Source organism: Vicugna pacos, chromosome 5 (assembly GCF_048564905.1).
Source record: "Vicugna pacos chromosome 5, VicPac4, whole genome shotgun sequence".
Taxonomy (NCBI): Eukaryota; Metazoa; Chordata; class Mammalia; order Artiodactyla; family Camelidae; genus Vicugna; species Vicugna pacos.
The window spans coordinates 32,581,371-32,598,728 of NC_132991.1; the positions used below are offsets into that span (position 1 = coordinate 32,581,371).

A 17,358-nucleotide genomic window follows, 5' to 3' on the forward strand; every position below is an offset into this window, starting at 1 on the left:
ATCTTCTTACTTTAAGGTCAGCTGGTTAGCAACCTTAATTCCATCTGCAACCTCCATTCCACCAGCCATGAAGTATAATGTATTCACAGGTTGGGGGATTAGGATATGGCCACTTTTCGGGGGGGTCACTATTCTGCCTCCTACACATTCTAATGTCCTGTCTGATGATCTCTTCTAGGAGCAGGGAAGAGAGCTAAGATGTCTTTATATTTTATAGGAATTTCATATATTCCCCTGTTTTCTGCAAGGGTTCACTTCCCAATCTCTGGTGACTGATTGTGGGTTCCCTATAGTTTAATTTATCTGGAAAATGAATCTCTGGCTTTTGTCAAATATAGAAATAAATCCATCTGTAAGCCAGAACCTGCCTAGGAGGGTGATAGTTCCCCAGCTGGGGAGAGGAGATCATGCCATGTGGGTGGCTGTGTAGCTGGGTCGTGAGCCATGCGGATGTGAGAGGCTGATGGCTGATTTTTCCACTTTCAATTCCAGCCACTGCTCCCACCCTTTTAGATACCTGATGTATTCCTAAGCCTATGCAGGATTCATTCATCTGCTTTCCTTCTTCCCACTTTGTTGACTTCCTCTTTTCACTAATTTCTTCTCACATTATTTTTCCTCCTGTGAGTTTTTACCTCATTTTATTCCTTTGTTTTGATTTTAGTGATATTTTTGGAAGGATCAGAGATAAACAAATATAATCATTAACCAGAAGTTGTTTATCATTTTTAAACAAGTGATAAAACTAGAGAACAACAGATATTATTTTAGGTTGGCAGTAAATATGGAGGAAGTTTCATTATAAATTGAGAGGTACAGATTTGCAAATAAACATTCATGTTCAGGTAATTGGAAAAGAGAAAGGGAAGGAAAAAAAACAGGAAAGAACATATTAGGGAAGCACTGAAGATTAAGATTGTTCCAAAATTGCAGAATTCATCTGATACCACATTTTCAGCTGGATTAATGAAAGAAGTCCACACTAACTGAGGAAAACTATGGCAAAATTTTTCCTATCACTACTTTTGCATTTTTGAACTCTTAATTATGAATCATGTCTGAGTCCTCCAGATTATAACTGCAAGACACGATATTTTCTGAGACAACACATCCCTAAGAATCTCTTCTTTTTCCCTCATGCCTGAAAGACAGCTTGTCCAAGTGGAAATATTTTTAGTTATTTTTTTCTTTAGAACTCTTCAGATGTTTCTACATTGTCTTGGGAAGGTGTTGTTGTACAGGTGTAAGATGGCTTTTGTTCCTTTCTAGACAGCCTACCTAGTTGCTTTTGAGACTTTTTTTTTAGTTCTTAAAATCCTAAATGTGGACAAATTTGGATTATATACTATTGATCACTTAAAAATAATGAACAGTGAAAGTTACTATAACATACATATTGACACATTTCTGAGATTAGGGTGAAATATAGAACAATGTAAGGGTTCATTGAATCAAGTACAGATGGTCCGGCTTAATAATCTTCAGTGCTAATTAAAAGCTGTCTTAATTTTTAAATCAGGTTTTCCATGGATTCACAAGTGGGATTATAAATTAAAGTGAGATTATGAATTTTCAGTAAAAAGCTGAATCACTTAATTATCTGAAAAGTTCTTACTTTAAAATCTGTGTAAATCTATATAACTACTTCTGCCCTCCTTATTTCAGAATGTCAAAGCCATAAAGGCTTTTGTTTACCCTCTCTATAGGAGCTGACATATATGTGGCACTTTAGCTTTTATTACAGAGTAGACATTGTTACAATCCGACTTGGTCCTATTATAGGCAAAAAATGTTTTCAGCTGATTTAATCATCATTTCAATTTTTCATGGGTTTTTTGTTTTGGTTATTTTGTTTTTTGGTTTGGGGTTTTTTTGCACTTTGGAGACGTCATCTATTCAAATTATAAGCGCTGTTTTGTTTCTTTCTAATCCTATTGCCTCAGAGTGTCAATTTTATGGGCTATATAGGCCTTAAAGGTAGGGTCAGGTGTCATTCATTTCTATATTTGCAGGGCCAAGTACAAGAATTAGCCTGAAAGGTGTGGAGTGCGGGTGAAGTGTGGGTTGTGTGCATTTATAGTTGAGCGGACATTTAAGCCAGGAATCACAACGGCCTTCCTCCTATCGCTGTATAGTCCTTTGGGCCTCCCAGAGCAGATACCCTGTGCCCTCTGGCTTTAGTTGTGAACTTCCTATTTGGAGGCATGGACTGTGGTTGAACATACACAGTATGTTTGCCTTTGCGGGGGGTCCACTGCCCAGGCCACCCATGGTACTGCCGATGGCATGTTTGATGACATCTTGAGAGGCTGAGTGGAGGACTAGGATAACTGTTGTAAAGCTAGAGTACAATTGAACAAACAGCCCAATATAACACAAGTGCTGAAGGAGAGAAGAAAGAAATGTAGGTACTGAAACCTGCACAGGAAGGTGGGGTTTACCGTGATGACAGGGCTAGAGAATGACAGGAGAGAGAAAACAAAGACTTGCTGAATTTCTGGGCACAGAGCATAAGGAATTTGAATTCATTTATCTCAAATGAGTCTCCACCATTATTTAAGCACTGAATTTTTAGGAACATCACTATTATCTTCATATCCACAGGCATATATACCTGTAAGTATACTGTACTGTTTTCCTTTTGAAGAGTTACATCTATTTAATCTCCATTCTCCAGTGGTGAATTCTTAAATCATGATCTCTGACCATTCCTTTAGTGAACAAGGGAAGTCTTGTGAATAACTTGAGTCTTTCAACAATGGTCAAGTAAGCTTGCAGGCAGAAACTTCTACCTAATGGCTGGATCATTGCCTTTACCTAACCAAAACAAGGTAAATCAAGAATTATCCTAAATCACACTCTAAAAATTTGTTTTAGCTTCTGACCTTTCCACACGTCTGTGAGAGATCTGGTTAGTGTTTATGTATGACTTTCCTGACAGGTGGGAGCAAGCAACCCTCCTGCTCTCTCTCACATTGCTCCCCTGAAGACTTCTCCAGTCTTTTCTGGTGCCTTTGTTATGGAAGAATTCCAGGATCATAATGACTCAGATTAGTCAAAATTATTTGGAAAGGGTTTCATTCAGATCCTAACCCGATCCTGAAATGGACATCAAAATGGAATATGATCACAGTAACAGCCATAGAGGGGTCCTTAAATACTGCCTATCAAAGGGTTATTTCTTTATGATGTAAGTTGAAATCCAGGGAAGTAAGTAATATTCTTCAAGGCAATAAATAAATAAAATAAGAAAATGAAGTAAAAATTGAAAGCAAAGAGAAAAAATAAAGAACTTCTCTCAAATTCCTCCCAGAATTATCCTATTTATGTGTCCCAGGGATATGGTGTGTGTAGCCTCCAAATTCTGTGGTTCCTGTATTCCTGGTCACTGATCTGTAAATTTTATTCTATTTAATTCAGTTATATAGAAATAGCTAACATTTATTACTTCTATATAGCAGGTGCGACAATTTTAAGTGCTTTGCTCAATCTCCGTTTAGCTTTTCTTACTCTTATTTGGAAACTAAGACACAGAAAGGATAGCAACAGTCCCAAGGTTGTTCAAGTAGGAAGTAAGAGAACTAAGATTCAATCCCAGGCAATCTGATTCCAGCATCAAAGTGCAGAGACCCACACCATAATGCCTCTCTCAAATTCTTAATTTGCTACACATATTTATCAAATCCTTTGATTTTAGAGAGAGTTTTTTGAGTGGAAAGAGGAAGCAAAGGAGAGCTGTTCAAAAATGTGAGAAGCAAATGTTATCCTGCTGTGTTCATTTCTTAAAAATCTTTCACTGCCCTTATAAGTACAAAGGAATATGTCCCCAGCCATATTCAACACCAAACTGGATGTTCCAGAAATGGATTTGAACTCAGAATCTATGATGATCATAGAAAGGGACTTGGGAGAACCTAATTTAAACATATTGATTTTAGCTAAACACAAAACTCAAATTAATGGTACAACCTAAAAATGCTCACTGAAAGGCTAAATCTTTGGATTTTTATACTATTTGGAAGAGGAGTGGGTTCTGTTAATAGGACAGACTTTGTGCAGCATATGTTAAGAAAAAATTTGGAAGCACTTAAAAAATACAAGTTGGAAGCTCAATCTTGCAAAAAAGGAAGAAAAAATCCTTAAAATATTTTGGAGCTTTTAGAAGAAAGTCAATATTAAAATTAGTACGAATATAGACAAAGGGCTTTATGAGTCGAGTGACTGTTGTTTTTCTAAATGTCAGCATGGAAACCCAAACAGACAGAGGTGAGTTGGGTCCCTGGAAAGACTGACTGGGAAAGCTGAGTGTTAAGTCTATGACGTGGTTGATGGCAACCAAAAATTGTCAAGTGTGTGATGACAAAGTATTTCCTGGAACTAGGGGCTGCTTCAAGACATGTAAACAAGGGTAATGTTATGGGGGCCTGTGCTTTAAACCAAGATGTGATCTGTATGTGGCAATAACACCAGCTATTTGAAAAATGTTCCCAAAGAGGTCTCTGGAACTTGGAAAGCATTCATAGATAGTTTGAGCTGAGCTTTGTACTGAGTTGACAATCTTAGCGTACAGCAGAGGAAAATAACCAACTATAAAACATAACTTTCTCTCTGCTTTTATGTTGACATCATGGAAAATAAAATTTCAAAACATAACTTGCACTCTGCTTTCATCGTAATGTCATAATCTTGAAAATACAATACTTGGCTATTAACAGAGACTAGGACTCTTACTTCGTTACAAATTTTAGGGTTTACCCTAAAAAATCATATTTTACCAAGTTCTTAACTTTAATTCAAGAAAACTTCCTTTAGAGGTATGACCACCTACTCCAAGGAAAGTAGGAAAGTGTGTTCTCGTTTAAAGTTACCAAACTTTCCTGAGCCTTAGTTTTCTTATGAAAAGAACAGTTTGATCTAACTCCCCTGTAAGAGTTTATGGGGCTTTATTGTTTTAATCCTCATAGTCAAACTCAGATGTTGACATGACCTCCCTAGAATGACTGTCAGTTCCAACAGAAGAGAAGAGAGGCCTTGGGGGAGTGTGTGTATGTGAATCAGACACACCCACACATATATACATACATATGTAGTATATATAATACTCATAAGTGAATATGATGCTCAAGAAACTTACCACACTGTAAACTAAATAAGAAAACTGGAAAAGAAACTTACTGGCTTTTCCAATATGCTTCTCCAGAACACTTTTCTTCCCATAGAGTAAGAAAAGCACTTTGCAAAATTCCTGAAACATCAGCCTAAGTAGAGTTGTGACTCCTTCTAAATCCTTCGGTGTTTCTGGCTCACACTTTACCGTTTCTGTTACCGCTTACAGGAACAATGAAGTGTTTTTGTTTAAAAGTCTTTCCCCTCTAATTAAAGCGAGATTGAACTGAGTCAACAATGAAGTTCGAGAAGCTGACAAACTGAAAATGTCAATAAGCTGTTTAAAGACATGCTCTGTCTAAAGATATTAGGAAGTTGCATTGATTCTGCATTCTTAAGAAGAGAAAAAAGACCTTTAAATCAAAAAGCAGGCCTTAAGAGGAGCTGAGAACCTTAGCCTGATCATGAGTCTCTCCCCTTACAAATGCTTTCTGATCCACGGGCTTAGCAGTTTGGCCCTGCAACGATTGCATTCTCTCTCTAATATCCCCAAAACCTTTTGTAAAATGGAGAACATCTGTTTAGCAGAACACCACCAGTGCTTGGAAAGCAGACCCGTCTGATGGCATGCAATGATCTTGCCTTTTATCTATCGTTATACTTGGGGGTGGGGGAGGGGGTCTTTATACCTGGACCATGGAGCAGCCTCAACCTCCATGAAACTTTTGACTAACCCAGTATACCTCAGGTTTGATGGTGATAGTTGCACAATTTTGTGAATATACCAAAAACCAATGAATTGTACTCTGTAAATGGGTGAATTATATCTCAACAAAGTTGTTATAAAAATTTTTAGTATGCATAGAGTCACACTTGGATACAGGTTTTTGAGTCTTAGCCCAAAGGGGTGACTCTCTATTTGCTGAATTCAGGCAACTGTGTTTTCAACAAACATTTCAGGTGACTCCAATGAGATAACTCAAGGTCCACACTTTTAGAGAAATCTAAAAGAGGTGATGTATTTCAGTACTTCCTCTAAACAAGAAAAGAAACAAACAAACAACAAAAGTTCAGAATAATCAATAAGCAATAAGCAAGTAACATAACCATCCTTCAGAAATCATAAATTTGATTCAATTCTTAATTCCCCATTATGAAGGTGAAAATTATCAGTACTGTAGAACTGTGATAAAGTTTTACTAGAACTAGGTCAGGAGTCCCCTCAAATAACTTATATGAGCATTTAATAGGCCACAAAAGAATTTCTGGTACATTTTCTTACTGAATCCTCACAAAGACCCTGTTGAGTTGTAGGTGCTATAAAAGCCACCTGTCTTCTACAGATTGGAAGATGAAGATTCAGCCAGGTTAGATGTTTTGCCCAAAACACCTAACTGATACCTGACCAATCTGCTTGAATACCAGGTCTTCTGACTCCTAGTTCAGCACTCTTTTCTCTATAAAAATCTGTCTAAAAATGCTTCCTCAGTGTGTACCAGCATGGCCTTCCCCTAACCTTTAGAAGCTATTGTTTGAACACATTTATGAAGTTTCTATTGTTAATGATGCAAGACACGATACATCTTTTTTTCTATCTGTACCGGAAAAAGAAAATGCACAATTTAACACATTTATCTCCAATTTCTGTAACAGTTTTGTCTAAAAAACTGGATTAATGTATATCAGCAGTGGGGAGCATATGTGAATATGTGTGTATGTGTGTGAGTGTGTTGAGAGAGAGAGAGTAGATATATATTGGGTCTCCATATGTTTGTGGAAAGAAGGATGGAATATTATTCTAATGTGAAATTACAAATGGAATTATTTATTAATTTGTATGTGAACTATTAAAAGAAATTAACACTTATTGGATAATTGCTGTGCTATAAATCTACTTCTCTCCTGTGGCCTTCCCCCAGCTCCTTCTCCTTTCCTTAAAAACATGCACTGGGCTCACTGCCTGCTCCATCCAGACCCCACCATCTTCCTAAACTGAATTAATGTCCCTGTGAACATCTGAAGCCCTTTGATTCCTTGATCATCTCATTGTTATTAACCACCTCCACTCTCCTTTAGATATGCATTCTCAGGGCGATGTCATCACCCTGAACTTCCCCATCTTTGAAATATTTATTCCAAAGATCCCACTGACACTGCTCTCTTATTTGACGGCAAGGAAATCTTCAAGCACCTGGTCAACCTGTTCCTCTCTTCCTTTCAGGAAAAGCTTAGATTCTGTCTTCCTCCCTTTGGTCATACCTTTGTCAATTCCCAAACTTCCTGGCCCCATTATGCTTCTGCCAAAGGCACCTTCAGAATTTCTACCCGGGCAATCTGGCATCCGCTTTCTCTGTATCTACTGCTGACCAGTGGCTTTCTGCATTCCTCTCTCTAACCTCATCTGGGTCTCAGTGCTGCCTGGAAATCCTTCCAGCTCCTTTAGACTGTTTCCATTTTCAACTCTTTAAACACAGTAACTCAGCTTTAAGGCCGAGTGGATGAACTCTTTTCTTTGAAAAAAAAAAAAGGTAGAAGTTTTTTTCATGTAAGTGTCTTTAATTTACTACCTCCAAATCTATAAAATTAACTGTATCTCAGAACCCATCTGTTTACACTTTTCTTTGGCTTCAAGAAAGTAGGTGTGTCTTCCCTAAGGGAGACTCTTAAGGTAGTCTTCACATGTCTTTGTTGCCTCCCTCTCTTTTGACTCCATATTTTCATTCAAACACTGAATCTTCTTCTACCTTAAAATAAAAGCAAAACAAAAAACCTTTCTTACCCCTAGGCTCTTTTCAATCTACTATTCTTCCATTTAATTGCTCAAGTCAGAAGCTTTGGAATCATTTATTCCTTTCTTTTCCTTTTCCTCCATATCCAATTGATATGAAAGTTCTGCCAAACCCATTTCCTCAATATCTCTTTTATTTTATTCAATTTTCTCCTCGCTCATTTCCAGTGCAAAGTCTCTAAATCAGTGTTGTTCAATAGAACTATAACATGAGACACGTGTAAAATTTAAAATTTTCTTGTAACCACAAAAAGTAAAAAGAAAGTTAAATTTATTTTAACAAAATATTTATTTAATCTAATATATTAAAATATTATCATTTTAACATGTAGTCATGATTAAAAAAACTATTCCTGAGGTATTTTACCTTCTCAATTTGGATTAGCCATATTTCAATAGACATATGTTGCTAGTGGCTACCATATTGGATAGTGCAGCTCTAGATCATCATTTCTTTGCTAGATGCCAGAGGAAAGCTTCCAGTGGTCTCCTTGGTTTCTGTTGGGACCCACTTCCATATGTTCTATAAACTACAGCCAGAATGCTTTTTCCAAAAATAAAATCTCACATTCTTTTCCTCTGTAGAACTCTGCATGGTTTCTTACAGCTCTGTAAGCTCTTATGATATTTACAAGACCGTGCATGAACTAGACCTTGCCTATATTCCAGCTTCCTCTCTTCTGCTCCATATTCCACAACACAGCACACACACACCCCCACTAAATATCTTTTGTTTGTTAAAGACACCTTCTTGGCTTCTAGGTCTTTGCATATTCTGTTCTCCAATTAGATTGCTTTTCTTCGTTTTCTTTATCCCCACTCATCCTCAACAGGCTAACTGCTACTCAAACTTCAAGTCTCCACAGAAGCCTTCCCTGATCCTCTAGGTTTGGAGTATGTGTTCCTCTCCTGTGCTCACGTGGAGCTCTTAGTTCCTTCTACCATAGCCTTTATTACACAGTCAATGTTTTCTTTATATTTAATGCTTCTTCCCTTACCCATAAGTACGGTCAGGGCAAGGACAGCACTAACTTTGTCACTTTTTTATCCCCAGCTCCAAGCATAGTGCCTAGCATGTGGTAGGTGATCAATAGATGTTCACTGAGTAAATGAATGAGCAAATGAATAAATGTGATCCTCATTAAGACCAGAAAAGGAAAAAAAAAGAAGAAGAAGCAGCTTTCCTATTTGCAAATTCTCCTGTGATTTAAAGGTAGTTAGTTGTGTCTATTGTCCTTTCTTGATTCCTTGGATCTCACTCATTTCCAAAAGAATTTGCTTCAGAGGAGATAGTTTCTTTAAGGTTTATATTGAAAGGTAAAGAGCATGAAATAGCTCTTTGACTGGAAGAAAGACAGGAAAACTTCCCAGAAAGAATGACTGTGAACTGCTTGCCATATATTAGAAGGATTAACATTTGATTTTGTAGTGAAATAGCTGTTACTAATGTTAACCAATGACTTCCATGTCACTAAATCTAAGGGACATTTTAAATCTTTGAAACTTTACCTGATTTCTCATCTGCCAATATTTTTCAATTTATCTTCCTATTGAAACATTCTTTTCCAGTTGGGATCCCTGAAATCTTATGCTGGCTTTCCGTCTGTCTCCTTGGCTGTTCCTTTTCATTCTCATTTCTCATCTTTAAATGTTAGTGTTTCTCAAAGCTAGACCTCTTGTCTCATACTCTCCTCTCTCCCTAAATGGTCTCATCCAGTCCATGACTATTTTTAAAATATATATTGCAATACCAAACCTCTCTTCTTGTCTCCAAATTTATCATCTAAGCATCTACTTAAGATCTCCCTTTGGAGAGATGAATGCACCCCAAATCGAACAGAATAAAAATGGAATTGATGACCACTTACAAATCTCTCTCAACATAGCCCTAAGTCAATCAATAGTTAATTTAATATCAGAGATGTTTTACATTAACAAATATGTACAGAGTTATTAACATATATGTATTATACGTTACACATTGTTATTGTATATAGGCAAATATTTAGATCTATATTTGCAGAGCTGTGGAATGTTTTCCGAAGTTCCACACAACATTTACCTGAATGCTATTCACCCCCTATCCTTGTAACAGTTATTGGAAACAGTAGTTTCACAATCTATGTAACAACTATTTGCTCCTTTCTACATTCACAGGAAATCATTGCCTTTCATTCTCCACTTTTTCTCTTCTATGTGTCATCTTTTTTTTTCTTTTCCCGATCAGTTATGCAATTTGTATGTGTAACTTCTCACTGTCACATTAATCCCATTTCATTGTTAACACATTCCATTCCCTTATACCCCCCTCTTTTAAAACTTTATTGAGGTATAATTTACGTATCATAAAACTCACTCATTTTAACTATCAAATTAAGTAATTTTTGGAAATTTTACTGAATTGTGCAACCATCACCATAATCCAGTTTTAGAACATCTTTTAGAATATCTTCATCACTTCAATGGAATCCTTTATGTCCATTTACCCTTAAACACCCTTTTTACCAATTTCCTACTTGAAACTGTAAAGCCGGGATGTATTATATGCCTCAATAGAACCAAGTGAGTGTAGAACCAAGTGAGTGCTTGGTTCTATGGGGAATTCATGTAGAATAAAATACAATATCTAATCTCAAGGGAGTTAGCTAGTTGGTAAAATAAGACCTCAGTCAGACACTGGCACAAGAAAATCTATATCCTATTTCCAGTTTTTGTGAATGGGCCAATACTGTAAGACTACAGAAACTCATTGAGCAGATAACCTAAATTCAGAAAAATCTTTCATACTCGACACAGATAGATTTTTTTTTCTCCTTGCAGTCTTAAAACATCTTTCTTAAACTGACCATTGATAGTTTCCAGAAGTATGGGTTTTTTGTAACATCTTTTCTCTCTTAAATGTCATCTTAAATATGTACCTCCTTCTGTTTCCATCTATTTGTAACCAGAATCTAAATTATAGAATTTGCATCTTTCCAAGTAGAATCTAACACTGTTCAATAAATACTTCTAATTCTAAATGCAAATTATGATCACTATAATTTTTCACTTTGGGGTACTTATTGAAAAGAGTAATGTTTATTAACTTTCTCTGAATTAAATGTAACCAGTAGCTTTTTTGGCCCTCAGGTTGTTATTAATGATAATTAACTGTGGTGATGGAGAATTACTAATAGTTATGACCCTGAGGAGCAAAATAATGTATTTCAAAGAGCTGTCTGTTCCTTTAGGTGTTGAATAAAGCAATTCAGTCCATTTTCATCCAGGAATCTACAAGCACAGGGCATTCCCAGGTGCCAAATGCTGATTACTCCTCTCCCACTCCTTGCTAGTCTCATCTTGAGCCCTTCTAATGGCCAGCAAATCAGCAGGGACAGCTCACTGCAGGAACCCATTCATGTAATGTGGGATGCAGTAGAGGAGAGAGGATAGATGAGGTTAAGAAATGCTTGTTTTTAGCACTTGAACACCTGCCTCCAGTGAACATCAGCTTGATTGGACATAAAGGTAAATAGGGAGAAGTTGGAATGAGTTAGCTTCTTTTATCCTGTAGCAATGCCAGCTTCCCAATGTAGGGGTTGGGGATCAGGGCTCTGCATCCTCTACGGTCAGAATTATGGCTGACTTGGCTGATCATTCAACTGGGTGAAGAACTTGAGAAAGTATGTGCTTGAACACTATGGTCCTCTGCCTTGCCTGCATATTAGTGTCACCTAGGAAGCCTTTTAAGATTCTTATGCCTGGACCATCCTCAGACCAATGAAATCAGTATATTTGGGGATGGGATTCAAGTATCAGTATTTCTCGTTACAGTTTGCCAGGTGCTTCCAGTGTGCAGCCAAAGTTTGAGAACAACTGGATTGCTAATAGACATCTTTTGGGTTTTTTCCCCAATTTTATCAAGATATAATTAACACATAATATTGTATTAGTTTAAGGTGCACAAAATGATTTGATATATGTATATTTTGTGAAATGATGAGCACAATAAGGTTAGTTAACAGCCATCACCAGACATCCTTTGTTGTTATGCAAATAGCCCTCAAGCCATGGCTCTCAGGCTTAGCTGCACACTGGAATAGCCTAGGAGTTAAAAAAAAAATACTGATGCCTAGCAATTCTGATTTAATTGGCTTAGAAGTAACGCAAACAGGCATCAGCATTTTTCAAAGGTTCTGTCAGTAATTTGAATGTGCTTGAACTGGGAGAAGACATCTTAACTCATCAAACAGCTTCGAGGGAAAGGTGCTCTATAACCTAGACAGAGGGCCAAGAGCTGAAGCAAGAGTGTGAAAGGCAATGTGGGAGCAGTGCCAGAGATAAACATCACCTGCCTCAAAGTGGGGGCAGAAGGTAAATCGTTGTGAATGGGATTTGTGTGTGTGTGCACAATGGGTGTGACAGCGAGAGGCTGGGAATAGGGGAAATTTGTTCCCAACCAAGTCAGTTGTGGGGAGGGTGGAATATAGAACTGAATTTTTTAATACTCCACAATTTTGGACATTTGGTCAGCCTCTCTTCATCTGCAGGCAGACCTGGGGCAGTTTTATTTGCATACAGAATAGATGGGATACAAGAAGTATTCCCTGATCCAAAAGTGTGCCTTCTCTTTCACCTTCCCCATCAACCACAGTGGCTGAAAGAGCCAGCAGAGTTACAGTCTTTCTCTTGGATTAAGCCAGACCAGTAAACCAATTTCACATCCTCTGTTGGCTTTAGAGCTTGGCTTCATTTTCTTTATAAAATGCACCAAGTTAGGCCTTGGACTGGTAGAATGTGAGTGAATATTTAGAAGGAGGCTTCTGTATGCTTATCCCTGAACCTTAAGATTTGCCTGAGAAAGAGCTCCCCAAAATGAAATGCCTCGAGTGATGGAGAAATAAGGCATAATAGGAGGAAGGGATCCTAAAGAGGATGTCAGGGTGAGGTCACCAAAGGCAAACATGCTTCCTGTACAATTAACTGAATACTATAGTTGTGATGTGCACTGATGAAAATCCTGGTTGGTGAAAAATTGCTCTGTCCCTGTTTTCTGACTCAGAGTCAACTGAAGATGTTCATGTTCTAGTGCCTCCAGATGGGATGGAAGGCAGGAGTTGCTTTGGAAATGTTTTGGTTTGGAGCAGAGCTCCTTAATGACTGTCTACTGACGTGGCCTTTTTTCCCCCCTACATTCTGTATTAGAGTTGTATTAGATCAGTATGTGCTTGCTCTTGTTAAAAACAAAATCTGATTATGAGCTATTGTTTGTTTAAATTACTGTAAGCAAACACAGTAACTTATTTATTTTTAATTTAGGACTTGATTATGAAACTTGTGGTTTACCAGAGTTATTTTGAAACTTCTGCTTTTCTGCTTTGGCTCTTGGCCTGCTGACTATTACATTTACAAGGGGTGCTCTGCTGTAGCGAGGGCAGTGGAAATTCTGGGCCTTCACCATGTGCCTGTTGGGCCAGTCCCACAGGTCGGCTGGAAGCGAAGGTAACGCAGCTCCCCTGACACCAAGTCTCTCCCCTGCTCCCTCCCATCAGTCTATCTGAGGCTTCTGCCACTCAGCCTCCACTTCAGTGGGGTGGTATCAGTTTAAACTGCACCGGGAGGGACAAACACATTTCATTGTAATGCAAGTTAGCTCAGGAAGGACAAACACATCATTTCATTGTAACGCAAGTTAGCTCATCATATTGCCGAGCACTCAAACAACTGCAGAGAGGCAATTTCCGAGGAAACAGAGCTTGGGGGTACATTTCTTTTATTTGGGGCTAGGAGTACGATTAGTTCGGTTCAGGAGGGTTCAGAGGACAATAGAAGGTGTTAAATGACTTACATTACTGTCATAACGTATCAGTGAGAGACGTCCAAGGTGTAAATATCTGACGGAGAGAAAAATGCATCTTTAGCAGGTAGGTTACCTTGACCCGAGTTTATCAACATTTATATATGATTAAGCTACAAAGAGGTAGCGGTGTTACTTTTTTTCTTTCATTTTGGACCTCTTGAGAAAGAGCATATAGCAAAGTCATTTTCATCTCCAAAAGTTGGTTGTAACCCCTATAAAACCCAGTGAACACATCGTTTTCCTGGGATGTGGGTTTATTTCGGTGAGAGGTGGGGTGGTGTTGTACAGGTAAATCCAGAAAGTTTTCGAGTGATCACAGAACGTCCCCCACTGCTCTGCTTCAGGAACAGGCCCCCTTTAGCACCAGGGCAACGCTCGCGGCGCGCACCGCATGCTGGCCGCTGGGTCGGTAGTTGAGGTTCCCCTGGGCAGCAAAGCCGCGGGCTGGATTCCCCCCTCCCAGCCCCGCGGCGAGCTCCCAGTTCTGCGGCGCCTGCGCGGTAAGGCCCACGGAGGAGCACGACGCGGGCGGGCGCTCTGCGCGCCGAAGTCCCGCCCCATTAGCAGGGCGGGATTCCGGAGCCCTCCTTCCCCGAGCTTTAGGCGCCCGGCAGGAGTACTCGGGAGCTGGTCTTGGTAGTGGCCCATACTACTAGCTTCATGGAGTTGCGATGCACCCTAGAAGCAGTTTAGACCAGGGTGGAACACGTAGAAACAGGCTGCAGACGCGCTCACCAAGATAAAGTCTTTGGAGTTACTATGGTGATTGGACTAACGCTAGACTGAACGAATACCTATACCAGAAAAGGCTTCTGTGGCTGGGGGATGTAGCTCAGTGGTAGAGCGCGCGCTTCGCATGTGTGAGGTCCCGGGTTCAATCCCCGGCATCTCCAAACAGCCGATTCAGCTTTTTAAATTCTTATCCCAGAACACTGTATGTCCTATTCATATATTTTGCTCATATACTCTAGGGCGCCTCAAAAAATCTAAAAGGAAGGCCCAAAAAATACGCTGAAGCTCGGGAAAGCAGATGTTTCAATTGCTCGTAGAAAAAGTGAAACGGGAAATTATCCTTGATTCATCTTTCTTCATTTGCATAAGACCGTTTCTTTGTTTTTATTGAGCTAGTTTTGGGGACCCGAGACATGCGGGGGGGGGTGGTGGGGAGGTTAATCAAGAAAAACTTGTACTGCATTGGCCGGGAATCGAACCCGGGCCTCCCGCGTGGCAGGCGAGAATTCTACCACTGAACCACCAATGCTTATGTGGAGTAAAGCTTTCCCTATCTTACTAAATAGATATTTCCATGTGCTCAAAGATTCCCATCAGTAAGGATGAGTTTATGTATTCAATATCAGAGGAAGCAATGGATTTTTTTTTAAATTAAATAACTATAAAATATTAGGTTAACAGTTATTTTAAAAATTCATTATATTAATTTCTATTGTACTTTATGGGGAGAGTCTTTCTCTTGAAATCGTCGTTGGTGTAGGAGACAAAGGAAAATTTTGTTATGTATACATAGGATTACATGTTTTAGTTGTATATTCAGATATTTACATAATTTAGAACAACCCTGTCCTTTTTACTTGTATTATCTTAGCTATTCAGACAAATACATGAAGATATTTCTCAGGGATTGGGAGTAAGGTTGAGGGGAACCGCGACACTGATCCAAGTTGTAAGATTATACTGGAACTATGTGATCTGAACAGGGAAATTTGGAGCATTGGTGGGTCTTGAAAAGTGACCTAAATTCTCTAAAATGTCCCTTGCTTCATAGTGAAAGACTTGATCCTGGACCCTTTCTACTCTAATAGTATGAGTCTGATCATTTACCCTTAGTTTCCTTGGAAAGTAGAATTGCAAACAATACACCAAAGATATATGGAAAAGAGAATGTAAAGTGAAGGAAATGCATTCATGAAAATGAATCTAAATATAAGATAGAAGGCTCTGGATTTAAGCATCAGTGACCCTTTATCTCTGAAAGGGAAATTCCCAGCAATTTGCAAGATCTCTGATGGCCAAGAAGAATTTTGGGGGAAAAATATACGAAAATAACAGTAAACAGTCATTATGTGCTTGGCTAAGTACATTACAGATAGACTCAACCCAGTCAGGTAGGTATTATAATTACCCCCAACTTAACAAATGAGAAAATTGAGGCTCCTAAGGCAAGATTGGAACACAAGTAGTATCATGTTTAATGTTTGATTGCTTAGCCACTGTCCTAATCTGCCTGCAACAGAATAAGTCACTGTGTGGTTGCACCAGAAATACTGCATGGAGCTCAGGAACACTATGTATCAAGAGTGGAATTAGAAGAATATCATAACAGACTACTGAAATAATGTAAAGACTTCTACATCAAGATTTATTTTTAAGAACTTCTTAGTGTGTGCATACAAAGCAAAATTTGAAGACAAATATATCACAGAATTATAAAGACATGAAAGATATGAAGAGATTAGGGAATTATGAAATCTAGACTACAGTCTTCGTAACCTATGGAAGAACAAGTTCAAATCATTTTACCTCTCAGAATGTCAGTTCCTTAAGACAACTGGAGTAGAGATGAGGTTTTAAAATTGCATTCTGAAGGGCGCTAGCACTCAGAAGTGCCTAAGGGCCACTGGCTAGTGGGGTGTCACCTTCCTTGCCCAGCCCCCTCACTTCTCTGGGCCCATGTGTTTTGTTTGTTTGTTTGTTTTGGGTTTTTTAACTTTATTTTTTATTTTTCTGGCCCATTTGTAAACTCTCCTATCTATTTGCATTTGTTTGATGGATTATAAGTCTGGAATAAAAAACACTGAGAAGTCCTGAACTAAATGACCTAAGTTCATTTGAACTCTGAAATGTTATATTTCAAAATAAAAAAAGCAATCTTAAAAAAAAATTCCTGAGCATAAGAAACACTACCAAAAATTTCAAACACGTGGAAGGAATCAAGTAAGAAGTATGATCTAATGACAGCATTATTAGTGGCCTACCAAAGGCCATTTAATTCTTTTTCTTACTAAAAGTCTGTAGGAGTCTACCTAGTTCTAGGGACAAATGTGGTGCATTAAGCCAGTTATCCCATTTTCTTTCCCAAGAATTGAGCGGGGATGGCTTTGTAATGTTCCTGCCAATGAGAGGAAAGAATGGTCAGCGAGGGGCTTCTGGGATGAACGGTATGGAAGATCTCTTTTGTCCTGTCTTTCTTGTAACACCGCCATATGAGGCATAATGCTTGGAGCTGCCCAAGCCGTCTTGCTTCTTGAAGGGAGACTGAAGATCACCCAGCAGAAAGAGAAACATTGCACCATCCTGGAATTGTCTCCACCCAGACTTTTGGTTAGGAAAGATAATTAAGGATCTTTATTATTTAAGCCCCTTCTAGTTGGGTATTTTCGTTCTATACAGCTAAAAGCATGCAGGGTGTGTGTGGGCGCACGCGCGCATTTCCAGCAGTTCGTACATTTTCTAGTGCAAGTCTTCTATTCTGTAGAGAATCAATACCTTGAGATTTGAGTGAGGTTAACTTACCCCTTTATCTTTATTTCTCTGCCACAGTGATAGGTCTAGCCAGATATTTTTTCTTGCCACTGTGCTTAATTGGAGATGGGTAAGTGACCATAAC

General features: G+C 38.6%; 1 protein-coding gene and 2 non-coding genes across 3 annotated transcripts in view; 2 read left to right on the forward strand and 1 right to left on the reverse strand.

Annotated features, from left to right (window-relative positions):
• Nucleotides 1-17,358, forward strand: part of GPD2 (glycerol-3-phosphate dehydrogenase 2) — a 195,309-nt gene that overhangs the window by 17,824 nt on the left and 160,127 nt on the right. The gene's annotated exons all lie outside the window — the stretch shown is intronic.
• TRNAA-CGC (transfer RNA alanine (anticodon CGC)) lies at nucleotides 14,555-14,626 on the forward strand. Its single transcript has one exon. It is a non-coding gene; the product is annotated as a tRNA-Ala (tRNA).
• Nucleotides 14,924-14,994, reverse strand: TRNAG-GCC (transfer RNA glycine (anticodon GCC)). Its single transcript has one exon. It is a non-coding gene; the product is annotated as a tRNA-Gly (tRNA).